Below are 15108 nucleotides of genomic sequence, written 5' to 3'. Positions count from 1 at the left end.
TATCAAACCATGGCAAAATGTATTTGCCTTTTGATCTGGGATTCTCAGAAATTTTCCCCCAAAATGTGTTGATTCACAGCATTCAGTCTGCTGTGTATAACACTGCATGTGGTTGTATTGTCTTCTTTTCAGACACAGTCTTCACTATATTTGCCAGGTCATCATAAAGCTCCCACACACATGGAGCTCTTCGGCAGTATGCGATGTAATGTCCCAGACCATCTTTAGTCAAGCTTCCCTTGAAAGCAACGACTCCTCTCAAAGAGAATGTCTTTCCTTGGAGAGCAACAGTGGGGGGAAATTCACTCAAAGGAAACTGAGTTGTGTTTGCAAGGTCGGTGTCAATCCATGTTATTTCTCCAATGCTGTAGCTGTGAGTAACAGTTCCAGCACAGAGCATTTTTCCTGAGGTGCTGGCTCCTGTTTTGAATTCAAGTGGACATTCTGATTCCTTCGGTAGTGGGCGAAGGCAGGGAGACTCCGGAAGGAAGAGTCCATTTTCCACTGAAATGTCAAGCTGAGCCATGCCACAGTCCATCAGCACAGAAATGTCAGGAGAAACAAATGGTACTTCCCTTGTTGTTCCTTTGTTTAGCTGGCATAACTGTGAAGAGCAGTGTTTTGAGATGTAAACGCTGGATATATTTCTCATTGTTTTTCCAATGACCGTGGAGATATTGCACTGGGCATCGATTTGATGGGCACCAGACCTCAACTGGATTTTTTCAAACATTGCACTAAGCAGCTCTGCCCTCTGTGAATAGATCTTTGGGGTCACACCATCTGTTGCAATGGCTTTTACCAGCAGCAAGATGGGGTTGTCACTGTTGTTCCTGACAACATTTTGAAATGCTGAGCTGTCACAGAAAGCACAGCATAAGCACTGACAAAACGCATCAAATGCACATGTGTTCAGAACAGAGATTGTTGATTTCCCAACTCTAATCGGTTGATGCAGGTTTCCATTTTTTAATAGTCCCACTTTCACTCTTTTTGCCCCAAAAGATGGATCTGCATGGAGCCATTCAGTGCAGGAAGTGAGATAAGAAGTTCTCTTTTTTGGGTGGAAGAATTAGTCCCCTCCAGTTTTCAACCACGTCTTCATCTGTTGGAGGAATGTTTGTGGTTTCATCGGATTCTACAGATTGGTGAGAATCCATTCTTGTCTTGGCTTCAGCACTGTGGGTAGTCATGGATACAGAGTTTGTTTCGGAAACTTTTGCTAATCCAGATGTTTCCTCATCATTTTTCGCTTTTGCAGAACAAATCCGCATATTTCCTTCTATAAAGGAAAGATGACGAGAAATAAAACGATCAACTCGAATGGGTAAGTTCTTGTGTTTAAAAAGGCCATGCTTTACATTTTTGAATTCTGCTTCAACAGTGGCTGAGCTTGCTGTGAGGTTGGTGCTTTTGAAGAGGGGGACCATTACTCCTGTCCAAAGTGGTAAGTAACTTGCTAGTCTTATTATGTGTGGAACAATATCAGGGAGGAAATGGATGTTATCCCTATCCCCATTGGCTGCAGCGAGTGACCTGCTCTCCTCGCATATGTTTGATACCCAGCCGCGTAGGTCAGTCTGGATCTCGTCAAAAGAATCCACTTGATGCATTTCATTTGGATCTTCAGCTGGAATGATGATGGAGTCTTCTGTGATCTGGGTTTTTAGATATTGTTTGCACATCTCTGATTCGAGAGGGACTCCAGAACTATCATCACCCTCTGCCTCACTGAGGGCCACAACAGTGATGGCATGTATTAGCTGTTTTGCATGGTCCAAGCACTGTGATTGAAGAAGCTTTGCTATTGCCCTGACAAAGAAATCTTTGACACGGTGTGACTTGTTTTTCAGGCAGTCCCACTGACAGATCATCTTTATGCAGTGTGCCACATCAACCCTGATAAAACAAGGAGGAAGTTTTGCAGGCTGGTTCCCAAGTAGCAAACGGAAGCATTCGTTAATGTATGTATTCAGATCGGGGTAAGGAGTGAAGGCCTTCACCAGAGCACCAAGAATAGCCAGAGAAAAGTCACTCACGGCTTCCTTTGGTATAGCAGCACCTGTACGAAGCCATTCTGTCAGCCATGTTGCAATTGCATTAATGTCGTGTCTCTCTGACATCATTTGCACAACTGGGACTGAGCAGTTGTCCCCTGTCAGAACGCCTTGATATAAGAAGATGTGGCCAGATGTACCATTTGGTCTCACCAGTCTTCTCACAACTGAGCCAGTTGCGTCAAAGCAAACTACTGAGGGGCATTTTTTGGACAATGCCTTATACTCATGTAGCTGTGTTTGACTCCAATAGTGGCAGAAGAACTTGTCTAGACCAATGTCTCTTATACTACCACTGTGAGGTGTGCTATATTTTAATAACTGCAAAGACAAAATGGGATCTTTGTCACCTAATTCCAAATCTCTTCTCTCCTGCTTAGCTTTTCGTAGGGTGGCCAAATTTGGAAGGTGACTTGGCTCAGCATCTCCAATATCCATCAAATCTGATGCCTTCGCTGACCTCCTTACAGCCGGCTCCATCCTGCCCTCACACAGCTCTTTTGAAATCTGTGCACGAAGGTTTCCAGACATGAACCTCTTGGATTGCCCAGTGTGCAGGGAGATATCAATGTCTTCGATGGACCACTGAAGCAGCATTTGGCTGTTTACTGTTGGCTCTCTAGCACAAGTCATTTTAATATGGCCTTGACACTCTTTACATAAGCCTTTGATATCTATGTAGTTGCTTGTGACAGTTGGATAAACTTTTACTCTCTGGAACACAAATGTACATGTGCTTTTGATCTTTTTCCAAATCAGATGGTTAATTACATGACTCCAAGTGCCAGGCTTCAAAATCATGTATTCCCTTTTGCCAGATGCTGAAAACTTGTCATTATATTCCACTTTCTCAGGTACAAATTTGATCCATTCCTCAAAAGGAACTTCAAGCTGAAAACCTGAGCAGTCGTCTTGTCCAGGAGAAATGGAGCCAGAGTCAAACTCTGTGTCCACACTGCTCTCACGATCACTTTCCTGCTCACTGATCTCCAAACATGACCAGATGTTGTGTCTTTTAGATTTTACAAAAGTGTACAGTGCTTTTGGAGACATCTTGTTTTCCAGCTGCTGACTTAATACTGTCCAAATAGTGGCAGCTGGAGTGGCTATTTTGCCATTAAGAAGGATAGCCTCTTTGGAAGTGCAGAGAACTGCAATAAGGGAATCCCTGTCTATTGATGGCTGTCGAGGCATCTAGTTAAAGAACGAAAAGGCTTTGATTAGCATTAATCAAAATATTATTCTGGCCTATATAATCTCCCAAAGCCACAAAACATTGATATTTCAGCATTCTATCACAACTCAAAAACTCAGTTTAAATTGTTCTCTCAAATCTGTAAGCCATTTATGCTGTGTTGTAATTATAGTATGTTTTTATTTTATTTTAAATGTTGAATTTTTTACTACTACTTGTCTTGTGAATTTTCAATTGAAGTATCTGTTCAACTTTAAAAATGTGTCTTAGTTCTGTGGAGTCTACTGATGTGCCTAAACATCGATGACTAAAAATGAATGGAATAGCTGCAAAATGAAGCCTTGCCGAATCTTTGTTTCAACATTTTTTAAAAGTCTGGACTTTTAAAAAACAGTGTTTTATCTAAAACCTAAACATTATTAGCTTACTTACCTTGTACAAGTGTAGTAAAACGTTTAAATTACCGCCAAAACAAGGTCAGTGGTGGGGGTCAGTACGTGGGTGGAGCCAATCCCTATGACATTGCGTGAGAACTTAGTATATCAAAGTTGCCAAGCGCTTTTAAAAATTCTTACATTTAATGTCAGAAATTAGAAATTAATGCTTGACGCATTTTAAAATTTTATTTGAACAAAAAGTAAATTACTTGGTTATGAACTTTGAGCCAATGACCTACTCGCACTTCCGCTTTTGTCCAGCGTACACGAGCTGAATTAGATTATTAAAACCACAACAGTAACACAGAACAGTTATTGAAATTATAAACATTACATTATAGTGGTCGCAGACCATGTCAGGTTTTGGGCAAGGAATGTGTAGCTGCAGCTGGTGGATTTTTCCCATTTGTGAGAGGATAATATTGAATTACTGTGTAGAAAGATAAATGTATTGGTGACTTAGTAGACATATTTAAAGCAAATTTCTTTGAGACCAAAAAAGTTTCATAATCTTTATTAAGGAATAAAGTGCAAAACACTATAACAAGGCATACATTTTACAACATCGGATAAAAACACAATTTAACTTGCATGATGAAAGAAAAACACGAAATTAATAACTGCTTGCTTGGTGGTGATGATGTTCAGCGCAGGCCATAGACGTCATCGATTTAAGTCGTCAGTGATCGCCTGAAAGAAAATTATATAGCTTGTACATAAAAGCGGCACAAACAGCATTAAAAAGGTAGACCACTCCGGTTCAATTTGGAGCAAAATGGGGGGATGGTGACCTCTGGATGACCTAAAAATATATATTCTTTAATATCTCATAAACCAAAACAGCACAAACGAAAATTTTAACGGCACAAACCTGCACAAACGAAGCACTAAAAAATGAGCCCACTCCGGTTGAATTCGGAGTAAAATGGGGGGATGGTGACGTCATCGGCCGAAATTAAACCTTATAATATCTCAGAAATTAAAACAGCACAAACGAAAATTTTAACCGCACAAACCTGCACAAACGAAGCACTAACAAATGAGCCCACTCCGGTTCAATTTGGAGCAAAATGGGGGGATGGTGACCTCTGGATGACCTAAAAAATATATATTCTTTAATATCTCATAAACCAAAACAGCACAAACGAAAATTTCAATGGCACAAACCTGCACAAACGAAGCACTAACCATTCTGTCTATTTGCTGGAATTTTTCAAGTGGGTGGGTTGTCAGCTTCACGCAGCTGGCGGATGTGGGGCACAAAACCCATCAACGGGAACGCGCAATTCAGGGACACAAGGGTGGAAGTGCGGGTATTGGGACACGTTGGTTGATGACACGGATAGATTTAATAAATCATTTAACCACCAGTTCTGGCCTTCTCAATATTGACTAGATGCTACACATGTTTTTTTTTTTTTTTTTTCAGAAACTTAAGAAGAATTAGACAACAAAATATAAACGAATGAAACAGACATTGTTTAGGATTTTTTGCAGTACCATGAGAATAATACAAAGCTAAGTTTATAAAGAAAAAAAATCAAATAGTTCTTTAAACGAATGCAGCAAAGGGAATTTTCTTCACCTTCTGTCAAAGGCAAAAAAATCACCTTTTTAGGTTAGTTCATTTTCACACAACTCTGTGTCACCTCAGTTTAAAACTACCACACATTTTTTAAAATTAATTAAAGTCAATAAGCCCACAATATGTTTCAGCTTAAATGGACGGTAACATAAGGTCATAGGCAGAAAATCCTGGGGGGACGGAGGGGATGTGTCCCCCCTTGTCATAAAGATGTCCCCTCCAAGAATCATTGTAAATACAAAAACACTTTTTAAATGATAATATAGTAATAGTTAATAAAACCACAGCTAAATTGATCCAAGTTAGATAGTACGTAAAAAAAAGTTTCCTAGTTGTTAAAAGATCACGACACCCCTATACCACAAAGTGGTTTGGACTGTTTCCAGGGTGAGGGGCTACCGGCTGCTACTTTCGGCAGCTCCGTTTTCTGAGGGGGTCAGACACGCTTGATGAGGAAATTGCACCAATGTGTAAAAGCCAGTTAGTCATTTATCACATCACTTGTTCAAAGAGTGCAAGGTTATAACATAAAAAGGGATATTTCTCTTGCTTTGTCCAAAACCAGCCTAATTTATGATGTCTAACAAACTGAAACGAGTATGTTAGTAGCAGCACTGGGGGGACACATGAGAAGAGAGCGAGGAGGGAAAAGAGATCACTTAGGACTGACAGGGTAGATTTTTCAAAAACCTCTGTCAGGATGTTATTGTTGGATATAAATCTAATTCACATTTTTGATGGACTAAAGTGTAAATTAGAGCAGGATGCAAATAAATTCTGTTAGATGTAATCATAAAGACGGACCATTGCTACCTTTCACCTAATACCATTGTTGACATTGCTGGTTGAACATAAAAAACCTGTATAAGGGTAAAATATGGAGTAATAAAGAGCAATGCTATAACTACAAATATTACTTTCAATAACATAATTTTAACATGCTGAAAAATTGCCAAGGAGCAGGAAAGAGAGAGGGAGGGAGTTTTTTTTTATGTCCCCCCCAAGAATTATTCTCTGAAATTTTTCTGTTTAGTACGGTGGCCGTGGGGTGCAAAACACTTTTACAAGTACCGAAACAAATTTACATTTCAGAAAACAAATTTACATTTCAGAAAACAAATTTACATTTCAGAAAACACTTTTACATTTCAGAAAACACTTTTACATTTCAGAAAACAAATTTACATTTCAGAAAACAAATTTACATTTCAGAAAACAAATTTACATTTCAGTAAACAAATTTACATTTCAGAAAACACTTTTACATTTCAGAAAACAAATTTACATTTCAGAAAATCAACCAGAAAGGGAATGTACCAACGCCGAGGCTGACCCGGAAGTCAGCCTCAGGGCTGCATCCTTCGAAGGCCGTATTCGTTGGCTGATTACGTTACAGCACGGCGATGAAGGCTGTCCCAGTTCATGAATCATTCCGAGCAAATGCTGCCGACAAATGTGTCCTTATTTTGCCCAATTTGAAGGATGCGTTGTGAGTATCCTTCGCGGCCCATCATTTCCCATCATTCATTGCGGGTTGAAGCGGATTGGTCAAGCAGGGAAAGCCATGGCGGACCATAGCAACAAAAGCTGTGAGTAAATTGTGGAAAATTACAATTTCTGTGACACAAATTAAGTTCTACAATGTTTTTAGTGCGGGAATATAACTATGTAGACGTGAAATATCTGCTTATCTAGACATCGCTTAATTTCAAATGTGCTCCGACGTGTTCGGAGTTTTCCGTTCCCGGCGTAGTAACCGGCTCGCCTCGCCAGCCCTACTGGCGGTGAGGCGAGCTAGCATCTTGTTAAATTGTTTTCTGAAATGTAAATTTGTTTTCTGAAATGTAAATTTGTTTTCTGAAATGTAAAAGTGTTTTCTGAAATGTAAATTTGTTTTCTGAAATGTAAATTTGTTTAGCATCTTGTTAAATTGTTTTCTGAAATGAAAATTTGTTTTCTGAAATGTAAAAGTGTTTTCTGAAATGTAAATTTGTTTTCTGAAATGTAAATTTGTTTCGGTACTTGTAAAAGTGTTTTGCACCCCACGGCCACCGTAGTTTAGTGTCTCCCCAAAAAATAAAATGGGATTTTCACCCCTCCATAAGGTTACATTTGTTAGTCACTCAAATTTCTCATTGCAATATATTACCCTCAACCAAAGGTGTCTGGGTGGATGCGTGGTCTCATTAAACCTATCTTTTTGTTTTACTCCATTTCATGCATACTGCAGAGACTACATTTTTGAAAGGCAGGCTTATTTCTTTTACTAATTAAAATGTCAAAAAACAAAGAGGAAATCAGCCCTTACATTTGACTTAAGGACTAAATGTGAATTATGTCTAAAACTCAATGCATTTGTTATCATTTTGCAGCACATTGGCTTTATTCTTACATTTTGTAGCAGAGGGAGTTGAGTCTGTCCTCACAGTCCAGCTGAGCCCACACCCTCTTTGGTTAAAGCACCACAGCACTGTTCCGCCTGACCTCTGTCTACCCACCCCAACCTGTTTCCACGGTAACACAGGCCGATCCACACCCACTCTGTGGGCAGGATGGATCTCCGAGGATCATTTTAATGAAATTTAAATGAAAGCAAAAATAGATGTAAATAATGGACAAATACTTTATATTGTACCCAAGACTTTTAATTTTAAAAAGATTTTAACATGTCAGTGGAAATCTGGGCCTAATAGATTTCAAAAAGTGCTTCTGCTTCAGCACACCAAGACATTTTGGATAATTTCATGCTGCCAACTTTGTGGGAACGGTTTGGGCATGTAAAGTTAGTAAGTAAGTAACTAAATACTTGAGTAAGTAAATAAGTAGGTAAACTTTATATATATCGCACCTTTCAAAGATAAAAAAGCAATGATTTGTACAATGAACAATGAAGCTAATCTTCCTCATCTTATTTGACACAGCTGTCCAAAGAATATTCCATTTCGACATTTTGTCATTCGTCTGCCAAATGTTGTCCAAAACTTCCAATCGGTCGTTTTCCTCTTTTGTGCCATTAATGATTGATTTCCTAGAAATAAACATCACCCAAAGCAAACAGTGCAGAGCGCAAGCTAGCCGCAGAGGCCTATGTTTTCGTGCAGCCATAGCACATATGATGTGCAAGTAAATGACGTCACCGGAGAAGGTGCTACGGAGACAAGCTATGCCTTGTTAAAAAGATGAGTTTCTCTAGTTTCTAATAATACCAGACATGGGAGTTTCCTTCAAAAATTGAAGTGTTTTCTGTAGCAGTGTGTTCACAGAGTCAGCCATGTCTGAAGGACCTTTAAATATCATCACGTCAGTTTAAATTGCTGTAAAAGTAAAAGTGTGTCAAACTAATTTGGGGACTGATTTTGTGGACATTAAAGTCTCCTCTTGTGAGGGATTTTGTTCTTGTTTTAGAGATGGCAAAAAATAGGCAGTCGCTGTGCTTTGCTCTGCTCTTACCAGTACTGATGTGCTAAGGCTTAACAGGTTAATAGACTTACATTGAAGGTCCATTTTTTTCCAATTTTGTAGCGCCCCTTTGTGCACCATTGGCACCCTTCGCATTTGACTATATTGCCTGAAGGACCAGCCGGCTCTGCGTCTTGTCCAACATCAGTGTCTGATCTAACAAATGTGGCTATAGAAGAATGTCAAAAATTCCTATAAATATACTCCTAAACCACTTTTCTTTGCAACTACAGCTGTAAGTCCTTTGGGGATATGTCTACATGGGCTTTGAGCATCTCACCTTTGTATTTGTGAAAATCCCCCTAAACTAACTTTGTAAATGTTTTTGTTTTTTGGGATTAAAAGCTGGGAAACACATTTGTTGTGAACTGGTGCTATAAACTAACCTGAATTAGATACATAAGATAAAGGGGGTGGCAGAACCTAAAAATTAAAGAATCATTGTCCGATCCACTTCAGATTTATTCACTATCATAAGAACAACACACAGAAATCATATAGTAAGTCTAAAGCAAGTTAGGAAACCTTTTGAAATGGGGGCTTTCCTACAGAAAAGGTTAACTATAATCACTGTCATTAATTTTCTAAGCCATGAACAACCTCTTTATAATCACCTCAAAGCAAGAATGCCGCACATTAAATATAAACTCAAGGTTATATGAAGCCCACACAGTGAAATAATTAAATTAAAATCACATCATTGATTAATTATGGCTGCTGTTGTCCATAGAAGCATTGATTCAATCTGTCAGGCACCCAACCACCATGGAAACTCAAACACTTATCTACAGTGTTATAAAAATAAAAATAATAAAAGTATAATGTATGAAGGACCAGCTAAAAGAAGTATTTGCACCAGCCCTGCAGTGTTTGCAGTAATGCATTAATTCATGTAAATGGTGTAAAGATTTACATTCTCGCTATGAGTTCTATTCCCTCCTCAGTGATCTTGGTGCATGTTCCACATGTTTCCTGTAGTTTTACAATAACCTAAAGTAATAAATATCACCAAAGAGAATAAATTCAGCCTGGAATAAATATGAGCAACAAGATAGTACATGACATGATGTTGATGTGATAACCAAGCAGTAGTTGAATACATAAAGTGTTTTGAAACTTTTCTAATTATAGAACTGATCATTCATCCCATTGACACACTCAGGCACAGATGAAGCTGAGTTTCTCCTGGCAGTCCCTGCTCTCCCACACTCCCTGTTTGGTTAAAGCTCCACAGCGCCTCAGCATTGGACACTGGTGGTCCTGATCCCCTCCCATTGGCCAGGCCTCGTGTGGCAGAGGGTCTCCGTTCACCCACAGCCATCTGTCTCCAAGGTAACGCATACCGATCCACACCTGCTTGGTGAAGCCGGACGGCTGGATCTCATTCTGAGCCTGAAGGCTCTCTGTCGCAGAGAGCAGGCTGGTGAGTTTAGTACCATTCTCTCTGCAGAACTCCAGAGCATCCTCCCAGGTCTTCTCTTCCTGCACAACAAGCATGTTCAGGCAGAAGAAACTGCAATCTTCGTCACCTGATATCCATTCCCATTTATCCTTTTTCCAGTAGATATTAATACCCTTGTCGGAAAGTAAGAGAGTGGGGAGGTTGGTGACAGATTTCCCTCCGGACCATTTCCATTCATTGCTAGGACCATCCCAGTAGATACCGATCCATCCTTGCTTAGATTCGTCACCATTCACATATTTTTTGAACACCTCCTCTTCCTCTTTGTTGGTGAGGGCTAGAAAATCAGTGTGGTGCTCCATGCAGTAGTTCCGAGCTTGAGGCCAATTTAAATGGTTTTGGACAAAGACATATTTTTCACACCAACAGCAAGCACTTGTGACAATGACAACACTGAAGATGATCCTCTCCATCCTGACAGCGCCTTTGCACAGAAAGAACTGAGACCGAATTTATCCTCTTCTTAACAAACTGGGAAGAATACAGAACATTTTCATACACAAAAATACCACCCATGAACTCTTAAACAAAGTAGCAAAACACACCTGCAAAACAAATGTTTTCCTGGTGAACATTCAAAGTGTTTTAAAGGCTGCCCTTCTACATGCACTACATGCACTACATGCGACCATTTGCATCCTAACTTATTCTGTGCTTGATATTTTTATCCGGATGTGTAATGCAAAAAATGTAAGTCTTTTTCTTACAAGCAATGAACAGTGGCTTGAAAGAAGTATGCAAACCCTTGAACTTGTATGCATTTTTTTACTCTACAACCACAAACCACCAGCCTCTAACAGTTTTTGTATTAGTATTTCTTGTATTTAGCTCTACACATTTGTCTATTTTCTTTGGCATCCTGCCCTGCAATGGACTGACGACCAGTCCAGGTTGTACTTGTCATCGTTTTGGGGATATTCCTGACCCACATGTAGAAGAACTCTCAGGAGAGGATGAATCAGATAAAAGAGGTTTATTGATACAGAAAATAATTGTGTACAGGAACTCTGTTCCGGAGGGAAACAGCAACATGGGGAGACTGTTAACTCTGGAACAGAAACAGAGGTGAGTATAAGAAGTTGGTGGATGTGGATGAAGCAAATGAGAGGCTTACTGGGTGATGGATAATTATCCGCTGGGGGGTGCGGGGGGTATGAGAGGGGATGATGGCGATGGAAGATGTCAGGAGAATGAATTGAGGTTTGTTTGCCTGCAGCGGAGGTGCAATCCAGAGGGCTTAGACGGCAAAGGTGCCGGGCGGACAGGTAGTGCAGTAGGGAGGAAGCCAGTCGTGGAAATGGGGATCCACAGGAAGCTTGGTACCGCAGAGGTAAGTCCACAAATGATCATAAGAGTCTAGGTTGATGCGAGGTAAACCTTGAAAAAGGGGAAACACTGGAATGAACATTAGTGGGAAGAAAGTACACAAAAATTCAGGCGAATGCTCAGGCTTGGCTCTAAGGTATCAAAAATACTCGGAAAAAGTTTCAGAATTATCTAGAGGTGGCTTGTTGTTACCAATGACGGTAAACACTCAGGCGAAGAGTGACTGGCTTCCAGCCTATTTATCCTGCCAGTCTGATTGCACCTGATGTGCTGCATCTGAGGAGGTGCAGCAGGAGGATGCTCAGCCCAGTAGCCAACTGTAGGAGGTCCTCTGGTAGAGAAGCTGCAGGACAAAACAAACAAGCACGGAACCAACAAAACCCCAAATCCTGACAGTACTACGCCTCCCACCCTTAGACTGCTGGAGATAGGCACCAGCTTCACCATGACCCACTATGGAAGAAGCGGTAGAAAATGACTGACTGACTTTGGCATTCTTCCCTGTCTCTGCCCGCAGCCTGGTGCTGCCGCCACCATGTTTCGCATAAGGAATACAGTGTTTATGGTGTCTCTAGCACACATTGCTTTTGGATGTAGATCAAGAAGTTACATTTTGGTCTCATCTGATCACATGACCTTCTTCCATGTTTGTTGTGCCCCCATTATAGCTTGTAGAAGACTGCAAATTGAACTTATTGCTTTTTTTTCAACAATGGCTGTGTACTTGCCATAGTTCTGGAAATGTCCACTCTGTAAACACAGGTGGACCCTATTAATAAATAGGGTCCACCTACGGTGACTTCTGAAGGAAATAGCCTGCATCGCATTTTATTTAATGGTACCAAACAAGGGAGCTGAAAATAAATGCATGCCACATTTTATTAATTTGGAAAATGTCTGATCCTTTTCCTCCCACTTCCTAAATAGGTGCTTCTTTGTGTCGGTCAATACTATGAAACACTAATAGAAAACATTACAGTTTCATGTTGTATTGACTATATAAAATAAGTGAATACTTTAGCAAAGTGCTGTGCAGTCTTGTGAAAAAATTAGGACACCCTAAGACAGCCTGTCTGATTTTCTTCTGTATTTAGACATATGGTTGTTTAACATCAATTCTAACAATCTATACCAATACGGAAAATTTCAAGTATCCTAAATAAACAATAATAATTCAAGAAGAGTCCTTTTAATATTTGTTTCGTGTATAATGAGATTAAAAATGCAGTTTTAGGTGAGGAATAAGTTAGGACACTCCCACATTCCTAGTTGAAACGGCTATCACACACTGATGTACCCCATATAGAAGAAATGATTAGAACATGATTACTCATTGTTTTGAAGCAGTGATGCTTGAGACTGTATATTGCAAATGGCCTTAGAACTTGCTGTCATTTTATGCTTATCATTGTCACAATAAATTAGAAAGGGGTATAATAAATCACCTGGCAAAAATTAAAATATGAACCCTTCAATGATGTATATATGTATTTATTTGTTTATTTATTTTTTATCTCATTGACAATATTTAATTGAGCTGGTGGGGAAATAAACATTTTTTAAAATCTAATCAACACAGTGTGAGAAAAAAATCTTAGTTTATGATGATGCTTAAGTGTAAAGCAAGTTGTTTCACACTGACTAGGCTCCGTGTCTGCTCCATCATCCCTCGGTTATTGTGCAGTGCGGCAATTCACACTGGATGAATTTCTGTGTTTTGGATCCGTTCATGCATCTGACATTGGCGTCATTATCTGTGAATTTTACCCCCAGTAAAATTCTTGCACTTGTGCTCCATCATCTGGCAAAAATAGACTCGGTCTGTATTTCTGATGGATGACGGAAGAGAGCTCTCTATCATACTGAAGCAACGCCGAGCCAATGTGAATTACTACATTGACTAGTGTCGATTTTATTTGTGACGGAAGGCAAAACAATTTAATCATTACATTAAGAAAATCACAGAAATCATATAGTAAGTCTAAAGCAAGTTAGGAAACCTTTTGAAATGGGGGCTTTCCTACAGAAAAGGTTAACTATAATCACTGTCATTAATTTTCTAAGCCATGAACAACCTCTTTATGATCACCTCAGAGCAAGAATGCCACACATTAAATATAAACTCAAGGTTATATGAAGCCCACACAGTGAAATAATTAAATTAAAATCACATCATTGATTAATTATGGCTGCTGTTGTCCATAGAAGCATTGATTCAATCTGTCAGGCACCCAACCACCATGGAAACTCAAACACTTAACTACAGTGTTATAAAAATAAAAATAATAAAAGTATAATGTATGAAGGACCAGCTAAAAGAAGTATTTGCACCAGCCATGCAGTGTTTGCAGTAATGCATTAATTCATGTAAATGGTGTAAAGATTTACATTCTCGCTATGAGTTCTATTCCCTCCTCAGTGATCTTGGTGCATGTTCCACATGTTTCCTGTAGTTTTACAATAACCTAAAGTAATAAATATCACCAAAGAGAATAAATTCAGCCTGGAATAAATATGAGCAACAAGATAGTACATGACATGACGTTGATGTGATAACCAAGCAGTAGTTGAATACATAAAGTGTTTTGAAACTTTTCTAATTATAGAACTGATCATTCATCCCATTGACACACTCAGGCACAGATGAAGCTGAGTTTCTCCTGGCAGTCCCTGCTCTCCCACACTCCCTGTTTGGTTAAAGCTCCACAGCGCCTCAGCATTGGACACTGGTGGTCCTGATCCCCTCCCATCGGCCAGGCCTCGTATGGCAGAGGGTCTCCGTTCACCCACAGCCATCTGTCTCCAAGGTAACGCATACCGATCCACACCTGCTTGGTGAAGCCGGACGGCTGGATCTCATTCTGAGCCTGAAGGCTCTTTGTCGCAGAGAGCAGGCTGGTGAGTTTAGTACCCTTCTTACTGCAGAACTCAAGAGCATCCTCCCAGGTCTTCTCTTCCTGCACAACAAGCATGTTCAGGCAGAAGAAACTGCAATCTTCGTTACCTGATCTCCATTCCCATTTATCCTTTTTCCAGTAGATATTTTTAGCCTTGTCGGAAAATGAGAGAGTGGGGAGGTTGGTGACAGATTTCCCTCCGGACCATTTCCATTCATTGCTAGGACCATCCCAGTAGATACCGATCCATCCTTGCTTAGATTCGTCACCATTCACATATTTTTTGAACACCTCCTCTTCCTCTTTGTTGGTGAGGGCTAGAAAATCAGTGTGGTGCGTCTTGCAGTGGTTCCGAGCTTGAGGCCAATTTAATTTGTTTTGGACAAAGACATATTTTTCACACCAACAGCAAGCACTTGTGACAATGACAACACTGAAGATGATCCTCTCCATCCTGACAGCGCCTTTGCACAGAAAGAATTGAGACCGAATTTATCCTCTTCTTAACAAACTGGGAGGAATACAGAACATTTTCATACACAGAAATACCACCCATGAACTCTTAAACAAAGTAGCAAAATACACCTGCAAAACAAATGTTTTCCTGGTGAACATTCAAAGTGTTTTAAAGGCTGTCCTTCTACATGCACTGTTGATAAGAAATGAAGTATAACATCATGAAAAGCAAGC

The 15108-nt window shown here is 39.9% G+C and overlaps 1 long non-coding RNA gene across 1 annotated transcript; it reads left to right on the top strand.

Annotated features, from left to right (window-relative positions):
- The first annotated feature begins 242 nt into the window (after window positions 1-242).
- LOC124868851 lies at window positions 243-1847 on the top strand. Its single transcript, XR_007038407.1, has 4 exons — window positions 243-334; window positions 461-567; window positions 1385-1447; window positions 1567-1847. It is a non-coding gene; the product is annotated as an uncharacterized LOC124868851 (long non-coding RNA).
- Window positions 1848-15108: the final 13261 nt, after the last annotated feature.

The sequence above is a fragment of the Girardinichthys multiradiatus genome, chromosome 5, assembly GCF_021462225.1.
Source record: "Girardinichthys multiradiatus isolate DD_20200921_A chromosome 5, DD_fGirMul_XY1, whole genome shotgun sequence".
NCBI lineage: Eukaryota > Metazoa > Chordata > Actinopteri > Cyprinodontiformes > Goodeidae > Girardinichthys > Girardinichthys multiradiatus.
This window is presented reverse-complemented; position numbering and strand designations above follow the sequence as displayed.